Below are 15,649 nucleotides of genomic sequence, written 5' to 3'. Positions count from 1 at the left end.
CAACAACCACGTACACACATAGATATACACAACAACAACACAATTAAATAAATAAAAATAAATCTTTTTTAAAAACCCCCCTTTTGAAAATAAAAGAGCTTAATTCTTTTCTCCTCGAACATGCTACACACAAATGTTCTCTTTCAACTTACCACAAGCGTTTTGACTGTCTGTAAGCCAGCAAAGAGTCCTCCCATGCTCCTCAGGCCCTAGTCCAGTGAGAGCATGGGATGAAAGACGAACTTCAGTTTGGTAAGTTACAGATGCTACATTTCAGTTAAAGCCAGAGCAAGACACGTCTGACACCTGCCATTTCCTCTTACGTGTGTAGACAAACCAACGAACAAAACACAACACGTGTGAGCCTCAGTGCCCACTCAAGTGAGCCTCACACTCCAAATATCCACACAAAATATCCAAGAAGCCTTTCCTTTTCTCCCCCGTGTGTGTGTGTGTGTGTGTGTGTGTGTATACATGTGCGTGCATGCATGCGTGCGTGTGCCCGAGTTGGAGGACAAAGGACAACTTCTCAGAGTTGATTCTCTCCTTCTGCCATGGGGTTTTTGAGATTCATCCCCAGATTGAACTCAAGGGATCAAATTTGTGTAGTCAGACTTAGCAGCAAGTGCCTGTGCCCTGTATCCTCTGAGGCATCTCTCTGGCTCTTTAGGTCAGTTTTCAAAACAGGATCTCTCTGTAGCCTGGGCTGATTTAGAAGCCACCATTTAAAAACTGGAAACTTGAAGCTTGGTATGGTGGCAAAAGCCCATGATTGGAGCTCTTGGGAGGTGGATGCGGGAATATCAGGAGTTTAAGGTTATCCTCGACTGTATAGTGTTTGAGGCCACTTTGAGCTGTGTGTGATCTCTTCTCAAAACCTTGTTTTAAAAGATTTACTTATTCGTTATATGTAAGTACACTGTAGCTGTCTTCAGACACACCAGAAGAGGGTGTCAGATCTTGTTAAGGATGGTTGTGAGCCACCATGTGAGTGCTGGGATTTGAACTCAGGACCTTCGGAAGAGTAGTCAGTGCTCCTAACCACTGAGCCATCTCCCCAGCCCCTCAAAACCATTTTTTTTTTTAAAAAGTGGGAATTTGTACATAGTCAAGCATCATAGAGAATGCCATGAAGATTTTTTTTTTGGACATGTTGGTTTTTAAAACTTAAACAAACAAACAAAAGAACTTTTAAGTGTTTTGTTTTTTAATGTGTGTGAGTTTTGCCTGTGTGTGTGTGCATGTGCACCAGGTTCATCACTGATGCCTACCCAGGCCAAAAAGTTGTGAATCACCATGTAGTTAATGGGAACAAAGCCTGGGGTCCTCTACAAGAGCAGCCAGTGCTCTTAACCACAGAGCCGCCTTTCCATCAATTGTTTCAATTTTTTCGTTTTGCTTTTGGTTTTTGGTTTTTGGTTTTTCTAGACAGGGTTTCTTTGTGTGGTCCTGGCTGTCCTGGAATTCACTCTATAGACCAAGCTGGCCTCAAATTCAGAAATCCGCCTGCCTCTGCTTTCCAAGTGCTGGGATTATGGGAGTGTGCCACCACACCCAGCTAATTGTTTCAATTTTTAAAAATAAATGAAATATAAAGGCAAAGGGTTCTTTTCTCCCTTCTGTTCCTTAAGTTTCCTGTAAGGAACTGAGTGTTTCTTTATTATAAAGCCAGAGAAGGAACAGGAGTCTGGTGACACACGATACATCAAGGAAGAGGCTGGGCGCCGCAGACACTGTGAGGAAATGAAAAATGGACTGAATTAGGGATGCTGGCACATGCCTATAATCCCACAACTCCCAAGGTGAGGGAGGTGGGAGAATCAGAAGTATGGGTCATCCTTGGATCCTTACCAAGCTCTAGGCTAGCCTGGGCCACCGGAGACCTTGCCTTAATAAATAAAGAAACTATCGCTTATCTTGGTACAGTAGACAGCAAAAGGGGGGTAGGAAAAGCAAAAGGGTGGAATTAGATGAAAGAGGAAGAAGAGAAGACAAAAAAGATGACGTGACAGCTCCTAGGTGATGGGAGATGCGCACAGGCTGGGCTCATCCCCTAGGCACCGTCCTAGAGCCTGTAGTAGACATGAAGTTCTCAGAGTTTGCTGCACAGCTGTGCCTCTGCTTTTTCTCACACTGAAGTGGCGTATCACAGGAATAGCCTAGCATCACCTTAGTGTGTGTGTGAGTGTGTGTGTGTGTGTGTATAACATCACCTTTGTGTGTGTGTGTATAACATATGTATGTATACAATATAAACAAAAATACAGGATTTTTCCTTTTTCAGTTTTTTGAAACAGGCACTCCCTGTTACCCCTGGCTGTCCTGGAACTGTGTACACAAGGCTGGCCTCAAACTCAGAGATCTTCCTGCCTCAGCCTCCCAACTACTGGGATTAACAGTGTGCACCACTACCTGCTAGAATCAAATTTTAAAGTAATGATATATCATATATAATATGTGTATGCACACCCACTGTTTAAAAATGTTAGATCCCAATTCTGATTAGAGAAATATTAATACAGAAATGATCTACCATAACCATATGACATAATCTCCCTTCTTCACATATACAATTTTATGTGTCAAGTCTATGAAACATTTAGTGACCACCTCTCCAGAATGGCTAAAGGAAACCAAAGAACAAAATGGATATAGGTACAACTGCAGTTTCTGTAAGAATGGAATGGTAGAGACACTCTCTAGATATAAAAGGCCGACAGGTGGTTCAGTGGATGACCCTTGCCTCTAGGCCTGGTGCTTTAGATTCAATTCCCCAGGCCCCACATGGTAGATGGAGAGACAGAACCTCTGCTCATTGACTTCTGACTTTCATGGGATTGATATGTGCATGCACATGTACACACACACACACACACAAATTAAATCAAATTAATGTAACAACAAATCAAAATTAAAAACCTATAAATCGGGCATGGTGGTCAATACCTAAAACCCCCACACGTGGGAGGCAGAGGAAGAGGGGTGTAAGGCCACCGTTGGCCGTGTGGTGAGTAAAGCCAGTCTGAGGTACATATCCTCCTGTCTCAAAAAAGGAAGGAAAAGACAGAGAGAAAAATGCAAATACTTTCACTAAACAAGTGTTAGATATCAGGAATTTTTGTTACCGTTTGTAGGTGCCTGGTAAACGTGTAACCAGTGCAAATGCTCAAAAATTGTTTGTTGAATCATTAGATGACTAACTCTTGGCTATAATCGTGTAATTCTACATTTTTTAAAAGTGGCAATTATGGGTAAGTATGATAGGAAAAACACTGTGCACTCAAGTTCCTCTTACTCATAATTGACAGTAAGTTCCCTCGGATCAGATAACTATAGGTTTGACTATTGAGTAGTGGGAACCTGGTCTCATGTAGCACAGGCTGTCTTCAACTTTGCTGCGTAGCTGAGGCTAACTTTCACCAGATGCTCCTCCTTCCTCTACCTCCCTAGTGCTGGGATTACAAATGTGCACTTCCGGGCAGTGGTGGTGGGCAGTGGTGGCCCATGCCTTTAATCCCAGCACTTGGGAGGCAGAGGCACTTCCAAGCCCAGCTCCGAGTGGACCCGGTTCCCTGGAGTCATGAGGCCATGTTTGTTTTCTTCATAGCCTGCCGTTCTTGAAGCCTCCAGATCTGACTTCTCAGTCAGTCAGTGGGATTGCAAGGCTAGTTGGTATCATGGTATATACTGAGTAATCCTCCTTTCTCCAGGAAGGATGTAACCCTGCAAGTCCATGATGATGAGAACAGCCCCCCTCTTCCTCTGGGTAGGGACAATGCACCCCAGACCAGCAACCCAGTTTGCTCCATCAGCTGGGCGTGTCTGGGTGTCAGAGCATCAGTGGACAACCAGGTGCCTTGTTTTCAGTGCCAGAAAGACTTGTCTTTCAGCGCAGCACAGCGCTGGGCATTCGGCCACGTCCTGGCAGTGAAGGAAGAATGAGCCCGGCCTTTGGCAGTTGGGGAAGAGGGCCGCGTAAACAGATCACCATCAAAACAGGTAAAGTGACCAAAAGCATACGTAATGTTTATGATCACAAATGAAGGCCTGATTCATTTTTCTGGGTCATGGCTATGACCCAGAAAAATTCAGAAAGGATGAGGCATTTGAATAGGATAAAAAGATTAATAGAAATTCGTGAGGTGGCAAAAGGGCAGGGTGACCAGGGCAAACTCAAGCCTCTTTTCCTGTACCCACAAGCCTCAGGAAGGCAGACTATAACTTCAGCACTTTCGGCCTTGGGTCACACCATTTGTGGTGGAATTGTCTTGCTTTGGTTTTATTTTCTCCCCCCCCCCTCCTTCCCTCCTTCCCTCCCTTCCTCCCTCCTTTCTTCCCCTAGTCCCTCCCTTCCTTGTTTCTCCTCCTCTTCCCTCCCCTCCCCTTCCTCCTCCCCTCCCTTCCCCTCCCCTTCCTTCTTCCCTCCCCTCCCCTCTCCTCCCTCCCCTCCCCTTCCTTCTCCCCTCTCCTCCCCTCCCCTTCCTTCTCCCCTCCCCTTCCTTCCTCTCTCCTCTCCTAATCCCCCTCCCCTTCCTTCCCCTCCCCTCCTCTCTCTCCCCTCCCTTCCTTCCCCTCCCCTTCCCTCTCCTCATCCCCCCTCCCCTCCCTTCTCCTCCTTTTTCCCTTGGCATGATTCAGACAAGCCCTCTGTCAGTGTTTATAAACAAGAGAGTAATGAACATCCTTTGTTTTCCAGGACTGTCCCTGTGTGGCTCCTTTGGGATTCACAGTGCCCCCAGGTGGTTGGTCAAAGGCTGGGGATTTGGATCATTGCTAAAAAGTCTCCTTGAAGACACAGCACATAGGATGTTCCAGGAAGAGGGAACAGCGAAATACCACAGTGTTTTGTTGGCCAAATGGAACATCCTTGGTGATAAACAGGTGTGACCTCTGGTTACGAAACAGCATTGAAGATCAGCTAAAGTAGAATTTTGAAACTCCCAGACTGCTTATTGCCCAAGAAATATCACTTGCTTTGCCCCCGGAAGCCATTCCAAGACCACAGATTACATTTCCAATTCCAGTGATCTTTTCCCTGTCTTGGTGCAGTGCTGCTGCTTGCCAGAAAAATCCAGAGGGTGCTTGTGTGTAGAATAGTTACATGGGAGCCACCCTCTCTCAGACAAACAACTCAGTGAGTGTCCTTGGGCAGGAAGTTGGAGGAATCTCTGAGTCACTAAGAGAGTGTGGTTAAATACAGACATCAATCAGACTGATCATATTGGAGGTGGAGGATGGGAAAGAGAGACAATGATCTTTAAAACATCTTTACCGCCTGCATTTATTTATGTATGTGTGTACGAATGCCACAGTGCCCAAGTGGAGCTCAGAGTACAGCTATCAGAGGTCATCTTCGCCATGCGGATGCCAGGCACAGAACTCAGCTGGTTAGTCTTGGCAATGAGCACCTTGTATCTGCTGGCCCATCTCACCAGCTTAAAACAATAATCTTTCACATCTTCCTCTTTAGTAGGCATTCTGATATTGGCTTGCTGTTCTGAAATCACTGTGCCCTCTGAACCTGTTCGTGCCGTTTAAGGCAGTCTAAAAGCTTCAGTGGGCACTGTTTGTGCCAAGTCACCACCTCAGCATCAGCAGAAACCTCACTGGCTATGTTGTTCCTAATTAGTCCCCAGTTGGCCGACGCAGGTGTCATGCTCCAGAGCCAGGTGCTGCTCCTTTGGTGACTCCGTGAACAAAAGGTGGTCGTGAGCTCGCAGTGGGTCCTCACTTATCAGACTGCAGTGGGTCCCTGCCAATGCCTCTGGTCCTCCAGTGTCACAGATGTCATTCTGAAGCACCAGACTGACTAGGGACACAAGCCCCGCCCACATTCATACCCAGGAAGCGATCACCGAAGAAGAGACAAAGTCAGGAACACCGTGTACACACTGAAAGAACATTCCTACAAAGTAAGAAGTGTGCTAGAACAGGGCAGGTTAAAGAATAAAAGCCAGGGCTGTAGCTGAGAAGCCAGGGGTATGCCCGGAGGTAGTTCATGATTCTGCTAAGGATGATCATGTGACAATGAACATTGTCCAGGAAGCATGTGCCAAAAATATCCTCAAGCATTCCTTGAAATTCCACACTCCTCAGATCAAGAAAAGACACTCCATCTCCCAGCTCCTTACGTTAATATATAGAGGTAGAGGTACAGGTAGAGGTACAGGTAGAGGTACAGGTAGAGGTACAGGTAGAGTACAGGTAGAAATAGAGGTAGAGGTGGTAGAGGTAGAGGTGGTAGACATAGAGGCATATGAACAAGGCTGGGTGGAGTGGTGTATACCTGCGATTCCAGAACTCAGGAAGCAGAGGTAGGAGGATCAAGGGTTCCAAAAGTTAGTTTGGGGCATCCAGTGAGAGAGACCCTATCTCAAAAATGTGATAAAACCCCTGAGAACCCCAGTGTGTGCTAGCTCGCTCCTATCATCCCAGTACTCAGGAAGTGCAGGCAAGAGGATTGTCACAAGTTCTGGGCCAGCCAGGACTGCATAGTGGGCACCTTGTATCCAAACCAAAGCAAAACCAAGCTCTAACTGGAACTGGCTACCAAGTCTATGACGGAAGTGATGAACAGATTCCCACAAGTTAAGTTGTCCTTTGAGAGACTCGCTGTAGTACACTCCACACATAGTTCACCAGTAAACACAAGTAAATATTTAAAAAGCAAAACAAAGCAAGGGATGTGATGACACACGCACTCAGGAGGCAGAGGCAGGCAGTGGATCTCTGTGAGTTCGAGGCCAGCCTGGTCTACCAATCGAGTTCTAGGACAGCCAGTGCTACACAGAGAAACCTTGTCTCAAAAAAAACAATCAACCAATAAAACAAACACATCCCTCCCAAATCAAACAAACCCTTAAGAGCCATCATTTCTTTTATCTACTATTTTCAATTAAGGAAATCAGTAAGTCAACCTCCAAATTATGTATTGATCTATCCATTTATTTATTTATTTATTTATTTATTTATTGTGGCATATATATGATTCATATATATATATATATATATATATATGTGATTCAACTTTCAGAAAAGTTTCTCTCCTCCTTTGTGGGTCCTGGAGATCAAATTCCAGGCCTTAGGGGCAGGCGTCTCTATTCCATCTGTGCCTTCCCCTGCCCCTCAGTTCATTTTAAAATCTCCATTGCTGCCCTCTCAGTCCAGGCCACAGCGATCTTGCTCTCACTTGGACAACCTTGTTCCCAGCTACTGCCTTGTTCATATTCAGAAGGGATCCTCTCTGCCTCTGCTTTCTTACTTAGAGGATTTTTTTTATTCATTTTTTAACTGTATGTATGTGGGTGTGTGGTATATGTGTGTGTGCATGTGTGTGTATGTGTCGTGAGTGGACTCCCTCAGAGTTGGAAGGGAGAGTTACATTCCCTAGAGTTAAGGATGGCTGTTAGCTGACCTGTGGCTGCTGGCCTCTGAGCAGCTCTCTAACGGCCGCCCAACACCCTCCTTGCGGTGTAATAGATCTAATACCCGCAGTCTGTGAGAACACATAATTTACTTTGTATGAAATTTGGCAAGGTCAGGTATAGTAAAGATTCTCAGTTTTGATTGGCCAGAAATTATAAGGTAATAATCACAGACATAGGCAAGGCTTCAACTATAAGCTGTGACAAAGAAATAAGGAATTTGGGGGCTGGAGAAATGGCTCAGCAGTTAAGAACACCAGCAGCTCTTTCAGAGGTCCTGAGTTCGAATCCCAGTACTCACTGGTGGCTCACAGCCATCTATAATGGGGTCTGATGCCCTCTTCTGGTATTCAGGCATACATGTAGACATACATGCAGACAGAACAGTTATACATTAAAAAAATAAGTAAATAAAATTTGTTTCAATAAAAGGACAGATTTGACTTTCAGCATCCTTGAGAGCATCTGTCAGACATTTTTTGTATTTGTGTTAGACTCTTGTTCCTGACACAGAGATCCTCAACCCTCTTAATTTTTTTTTTAACTCTCTTAATTTCACAGGCCATGTACAGAGCCATATTGGGGCAGTCATGCACATGGTCAGAATTTGACTTTGGTTAAGGACAATCCCTGGCTTCGGGCAGGAATCTGCCCTTAGGACATAATAGGGAAGTAGGTTAAAGCAGGAATTTTTATCCTTGGGTGGAGTGCTAAGAGTCTACTTGACTAAGGTCAAGGTTAACTTCTCCCAGAAAGCCAGGATCCTGCTCAACCTAGGGTGGAGTGCTCGAAGTAAAGGTTAAGTTCATTGTTCCTCCAAGTCTAGGAATTTCTGAATTAAGCAGGTGACCCACCCAGCTGCCAGAGCAGTCAAGACGAGGACCTCCAAGGGAAGCTAGACAACTTCCACCGGAATTCAGCCCAGAGTCTGGGGGGAAGGGTTTGCCCAAACTGTTAAAAGGTCTGGCGCCATTAAAGTTTTGGGCTTTGATCAGTGAATATTGTCTTAGCCATACTTCTTTTCGCCCCTTCCCTATTTATCCCTCAGCTTCTGTTCCAGAAACCCACTTCGTAATAGCTGCAGGCAGCTATGGAACCCTACAAGGCCATAGGAGCATCTTTTGTTCTGATAACACGACTTCTTGATGGGTTCCTGGAGAGCTTCTCATTAGAGACCGGCCACTTAGAAGTTTGGAACTTCCAGTTTTACTCTCACAGCCCAGCAGCTAGCCATGAGGTAATAACCCGTCCAACCTTCATGACTCAGCCTCCTTAGAATCCTCTGCTAGGGAGTTCTAGAGATCCTCTAGCTCAGTGAACACACTCAGGCGCTGAGAGAGCAGGCTGCCTAGAGGTCCATGACACTCCACCCTCTCCACAGGTCTTACCTAATGGAACTCTTCACCCAGGTGTTCATCCATGTCCTTTCCTATTTCCAGTATGACAAACCAGTAGATGTGCATACCTCAGAGTTAGGTGAGCTCTTACATCCATTACTGTACTCAAGGAAGAAAGTCAGGGAATCTTTGCTTTATAGCCAAGTTAAACAAACACATAGTAGTGTAGGGATCCACTTCTTGATACTGGTGTCAGAATGAAGTCAATCTTGAGAGACTAATCCCTCTTAATCTGTGGGATCTGAACCAACCCCCAGTATTAAGTGTTATAATAATTTTACATGAAAGATTCACATATCTGCTGTTACACATATTGTGTGAATATAGAAAAATATAAATGTTTTCCTTTTTAATAATGAGGATTGAATTAGAGAATAATTGAAGAATGACTCATGCCAATGAAATTAATTATGATGTTATTGAATGTTTATAAAGTTAAATATTTTATTTATTTTGAGACATGGTCTAATTTATAGCTCTGGTTAGCCTGGTACTCACTATGTAGACCAGGCTGGCTTTGAACTCATAGAGATCCACATGCCTCTGCCTCCCAAGTATTAGGATTAAAGATGTGCACCATGTCAGTACAAGTCTCAGCGTTTTAAAAAGTTGTATGACCTAAGAATTTAATTCTAATACAAATGCCTCTAAAATTGAATAAAAAACTGATCCTAAAGTCAGATAGGGACCTTCTTAGAGGTAGAGTTCTTGCCTAGTGGGTGAGAGGCACTGGGTCCAATAGCTGGCACTGCCAAATACAAAACAAAACAAGGCCAATCAAATGGAAAAATAAAGAAAAACAGACTGGAAAACTTCAGAACCAGAGAACAACTCACTGGGCCTCGGCCAGCTCTACATGAGGAAATACTGCAGGGCTCAGCAGTCGAGGGAGTGCGAGCAGGTTTTGGCGGTGGTCCCTTTAAGAATATTTTCTGTGCTCACAAATTGTCGTTTAAACCATTCCACTTAACACTGCTTCCTTGGCAGTTCTGCCGCGGCTCAGAGCTCAGAAACCACATCTAATAACCCATGGCCGCTGGCAGTGTGGCCGTGCTGTCGCAACAGGAACTACTTTGCTGTCATTCCCCAGAGGTGTCTGTCTGTACAGACAGGGTCTGGAGTGCCGTTGAACAAGCTTCTCACTAAAAGGAGCGTGGGCGGAGGAGCTTTAGCGGACAGACACAATAACACGGACACAAGGTGCACACGCAGTTCACCTACCTTGTGATCAAACCAGGAAGAAGAAGGCTACTGAGTAAGGCCAGGTAAGACAAGGAAGAAAGATCAGTTACTCATTCAACAACCACCGAATACACGAATGCATGTATGCAATGATGTTTAGAGAAAAAAGGCCACCAATGAATTTGAAAGAGAAAAAAGGGAAGGGAGTCCATGGGCCAGTTTAAAGGGAGAAAAGGGAAGGGGGTGAAATGATATAATTATATTTTTAAAAAATATTTTAAAAAATAACCCAGCCCAGCATGGTGATTTTCATCTCTGATCCCAACCTCAGGCTGGGAAAAGGTGACTGTCATGAGTTTGAAGCCAGCCTGAGCTACATAGAGTTCCAAGTTAGCTTTGAATACAGAATGAATCCTGTGTCAAAAGACCAACAATGGGGCTGGAGAGATGGCTCAGTGGTTAAGAGCACTGACTGCTCTTCCAGAGGTCCTGAGTTCAATTCCCACCAACCACATGGTGGCTCACAACCATCTGTAATGGATCTGATGCCTTCTGGTGTGTCTGAAGAGAGAAATGGTGTACTCATATACATAAAATAAATAAATCTTTAAAAAAAAACAACAATAACAATAAACCAAAAAGCAAAGAAACAGAACTGAATAACTTTCTAAAGACAACACAAATCACAAACTTTCAAACTCTAAAAGTTATACAAGTAAATATACGGGCCAGGATAGTGTGGTGCTAGCCTTTAATCCCAGCACTTAGTCAGAGGCACGTGGATCCCTGTGAGTTCCAAGCCAAAACTACACAGTGAGACCTTGCCTGGGGTGAGGCGGGAAGAATAAGAAAATATTGGTATGTTTAATTATAAAAGCGTGAATAACAAACTCCTCGATGGGAAAAAAAATCCCATAAGCAAAGACAAAAACAAAAACAAATGAGGAAGAGTGATTCATATCCTTTAGTCCTCCCAAGTGAGGACATCTAACTCCCCACAGATTACAGACTAGATTCTGGGGACCTGGAGGCAGCGGGGTCATGATCTCAAAATGGGAGGGAACGATTCTTTATAGTCCTAACCTCAGGAGCACTGCTGCATGTTTTCTTTGGGAGGGTGAATCTCAACTTTGTTTTTTCTTTTTCAAATTTTTTTTGTCGTTTATTTTTCTCTTGTTTTTATTTTTCTTGTAAATTTTAAAATTAGTTTTAGGATTCTGTCATGGTGGTACATGCATATAATCCCAGCATTTGAGTGGTAAGGAGGTCTCAAATTTAAGGTCAGCCTGAGCTATGGAGTGAAAGCCTGTCTTAAAAAATCAAAGGCTGACCAAAAAAACCAACCCCCCCCCAAAAAAACCCCAAAAAACTAAAAAGCCAGGCAGTGGTGGCACATGCCATTAATCCCAGCACTTGGGAGACAGAGGCAGGCAGATTTCTGAGTTCAAGGCCAGCCTAGTCTACAGAGTGAGTTCCAGGACAGCCAAGCTCAGGCTACACAGAGAAACCCTGTCTATAAAAAAAAGAAAAGAAAAAAAGAAAAGAAAAGAAAAGAAAAAGAAAATCAAAGGCTGGGGGCAGGTAGCTCAGTGGTTAAGAGCCCTGGCTGCTCTCCCAGAGGTCCACAGTTCAGTTCCCAGCATCCACATGGCGGCTCACAACTGTCTGTAATCCAACCCCGTGTGATTTGATATCCTCATACAGACACTAGGGGAAAAAATGAAACCAAAAAAAAAACAAAGCCCTCTGAATAGAGAGAAGGCTAGGGAAGGAGCTCAGCCTTGGGTTCAAGCCTCAGTACCACACACACACACACACACACACACACACACACACACACTAGCCCCTTGAAGTAGGAAAGTAGCCAGGTCCCACCCTACAGAAAAGAAAAAAAAAAAAAGCCCAAGGCCACAAAATCCCAGGTCACCCTGGAAAGCTGACCCCAAGGACCTGCCTTCTCTCAGTTCTTTGCTGCTTCAGGCCGGAGCAGAGGCAGCTGCCCCTAGTGTCTCTTCCAGTAAATCTCTTGTGTGAGGTGTGTTGTGACTCTGTTGTGACTCTGATATTCTTTGGCTCCTAACCGCCGGGGCACCTTTCTCCTCTGAGCTGTAATACTTACAGTGGGGGAATGTTTCCTCCTCAGAGCTATTATACTGATCAGACACTACTATTGAGGTGTACCCTTAGCCCTTTAATTCGTTTTTTAAAGTTTATTTATTTATTTTGTGTGTGGCAGGGATAGCTTTGAGGGAGTCCTGTCTCCTTTTACCATGTGTGTTCTGGAGACTGAACAAAGCCCTCCGGCTTGGAAAAGGTGGTGTTGAACTAACCCTGCTGTGCGGCAGAGAGCTCGGGATGCCTCCTTTCCGTGAAATCCCACGTTTTCCCTATCTCCGTAGTTACCGCCCATCCAAGTCACTCGTGCCTCTGGCTTGACTTTTATCAGCAAGCTTCCATAGAGTCTCCCTACTTCTAACGTAAACCAGAGTTGTCTTCTTGTTTGTTTGTTTTGTTTTTTGTTTTTTTCGAGACAGGGTTTCTCTGTGTAGCTCTGGCTGTTGTAGAACTCACTCTGTAGACCAGGCTGGCCTCAAACTCAGAAATCCGCCTGCCTCTGCCTCCCAAGTGCTGGGATTAAAGGCATGTGCCACCACCTTCCGGCTCAGAGTTGTCGTTTTCAAGTCTAAGACAAATTACATCACGCACGTGATCTGACTTCTCTGGTGGGTCCCTAACACATTTCAATAGAGATCCCTAAATCCCAGCTTTCCCTAGAAAGCCACCAACATTCGCTCCCTGGCAACCTCTTCTCAGCTGCATCCTCCCTTGCTCTGTGAGTGCGGATGGCATGGCTACCACTCTGTTCTTGACAGGAACTGAATCCGGTACCAAGGTCCTTCGGACGTGCCGCTCCTTCTAATGGAACACCCTTTCCACTCAGTCTTTGGCGGCAAAACAGAAAGATGCAGGAGATTGTTGAGATGTGGTACAGGATCAAGTTTATCTCCACCAATTTGTGCCACTCATATAATATTGAGTGCATCACTTAACCTGTCTACAACTTGGTTGTTTTTGTTTTTTTAGTATAGAATAGAGTTTATTCAGGGCATGGAGGGGTAAAGAGGTAAATAGAGGCAGAGAAAGGCAGAGAGAGAGAGAGAGAGGAGGAGGAGGAAGGGGAGGAGGAGGAGGAAGGGGAGGAGGGGGAGGAGAGATCAGCCATGAGCAAGTGGAGAGAGAAGGGGAAGGCAATGGGGAGAGAGGGAAAGGGACGAGCAAGAGAAAGCAAGATAGCAAGAGAATCTACGGCTTGCTTGCCTTTTCTGGAGCATGGGTGAGAAGGGTCTGGGAGGCTGAGACAGGAATATCCCGAGTCTGAAGCCTGTCTGGAGTCCAAGGCCAGCCTGCACAACTTAGTTACGCTTATCTCAAAATAAAATAAGCAAATAAATGACCGGAGATGAAGTTATTGGTTATTCCCTTGTCTAACTGAAAGCTTTGAGTTCAGTGTTCACTATCACAATAAATTAAAATAAAGCAATCTAAAAGCCAGTCAGTGCACTGTAGTGTTTGAGGGTTGCCTAGGCCACACAGGCAGTATCAAACCCAAAGGGGTTATGTAGTAAGACTGTGCCTTAAGAAGCAAACAAATAAATAAAAATGTAAGATGAGTTGTGTCAGCAGCGTGCTAGCCATGACACACAGAAGGGCTGGCTGGGGCTGTGCTGATCACCTGTCTCGTCGTTGTGGCAAAATATCCACCGTAGACAACCTAAGAGATGTCGAGGTTATTCTGGTTCATGGTTTCAGACAAAAGAGTTCATCACGGTGGTGAGAAGGCATGACAGCAGGAGCATGCAGTGATGGCGTCTCACACGGCATCTCACGTGGCGTCTCACACGGCATGGACCAAAGAGCAGAGAGTGCACCCCCAACCAGAAGTAGGTATAACCTTCAAAGTCTAGCCCACAGTGAGCTACTTGTCCAGCCAAATCCCCTACTATTTAAGGATGCTGGACTTTCCCAGAACTTAGCCAATAGTGCAAGAACAACATACACTACAGGAACCTATGGGAGACATTTCCTGTTCAAACCAAAGGTGTGATGTAGCTCCCAGGATGCAGAACTTTGATGACTTTGGGGTACAATCCTTGTGAGCCACCCTAAATTTCTCACACCCAAACTCCTGCTGCTTGAGAGTTAATCTTGTTTGAGCCACTTCCATAGTCTATCCTGTTTGAGTAGATTCCATATATTATTAATACAATAACAGCTATCATGCTTTATAATTATATATGTGTGATAATTTCCACTTGCTTTGAGTTTTGTTTTATTAGTGTTAGTATTTATATTGGTTTTTAACAGATGGCAAATGTCCTCTGTGTCCAGGCACAGCAACAACTGAAGCTAATTAAAAAGGGATACCCGGGAGGCAGAGGCAGCTCACGGGTATCTGTGAGTTTGAGGTCAGCCTGGTCTACATACTGAGGTCCAGGCTACGTGGTAAGACTCTGTCTCGGTGAACTAGGAGGAGAAGGACACAGAGCATGTGTATATCCTGGCATCCTAGCTGTTGAGCTAGTGTAAGCACATAGTAGATGCTTGATAAATATCATGACAGGAACAAAATGATAGTGTAAGAATGTATGTGATGACATTAGAGTAGTCAAGTAACACTGAACAGGCAATATATAAAACCAAGTCTATGCACAACGAAGGAAAATATCAAATTATAAACAGTAATTGTTTGAATTACAGGTTGTAGTATGACATTTTTTTACGCAGTTACCTGTGTTTTTCTTTTCTTTTTTGGGGGGAAGGGGGTGTGTAGGGTAGGGAGAGAGTTGAGCCAGGGTCTTACATAGCCGATGCAGGCCTCTGATTCAGCAGACAGCCGAGAATGACCTTGAACCCTGATCCCCACTTCTACAGCACAAATGCTGTGATTAGACGTGAGAACCACCCCAGCTTCCTTAGTGAGGAAATCCATTCTGTTGGGCTTTATATAGCAACAACAACAACAACAACAACGTGTAAAACAAGGAGGCTGGAGGGATGGCTCAGTGGTTAAGAGCACTTGCTGCCTGTCTATTGGACGTGTTTGGTTTGCTGTACCCACGTTGGGTGGTACCTTCAGCTCCTCGTGATTTGATGCTCTCTTCTGGCCTCTGTGGGAAACCCTCCACACACATGACATATAATCATATAATCATGAAAAAGAAATCGATATTTAAAGGGGGTAGGCGTTGTCAAGATGGCTCAGTGTGTAAAGGCTCTGGTTACCAAGGTTAAAAATTTGAACTCTATCCACATGGTGGAAACAGACACGGACACACAGACATGGACGGACACACACACACACACAGTTTTGTTTTTTTTTTTTTCTGGAAAGAGGGTTCTCTGATGAGGAACCCAATATCAGAACTTAAAAAAAAAATGCTAGTATACTGATCTGAAAACTATGAGAAAGTTAATTCCTGCTGACATTTAAAAAACAAAAACAAAACAAAACCCAACTAAAACAGGACTGTAGAGATGGCTCAGTGATTAAGAGCACTGGCTGCTCTTCCAGAGGTCCTGAGTTCAATTCCCAGCACCCACATGATGACTCAACCATCTGTAATGAGAACTGGTACCAAGCCAGGT

This window comes from Apodemus sylvaticus, chromosome 3 (genome assembly GCF_947179515.1).
Source record: "Apodemus sylvaticus chromosome 3, mApoSyl1.1, whole genome shotgun sequence".
Taxonomy (NCBI): Eukaryota; Metazoa; Chordata; class Mammalia; order Rodentia; family Muridae; genus Apodemus; species Apodemus sylvaticus.
Note: the sequence above shows the minus strand (reverse complement) of the source record.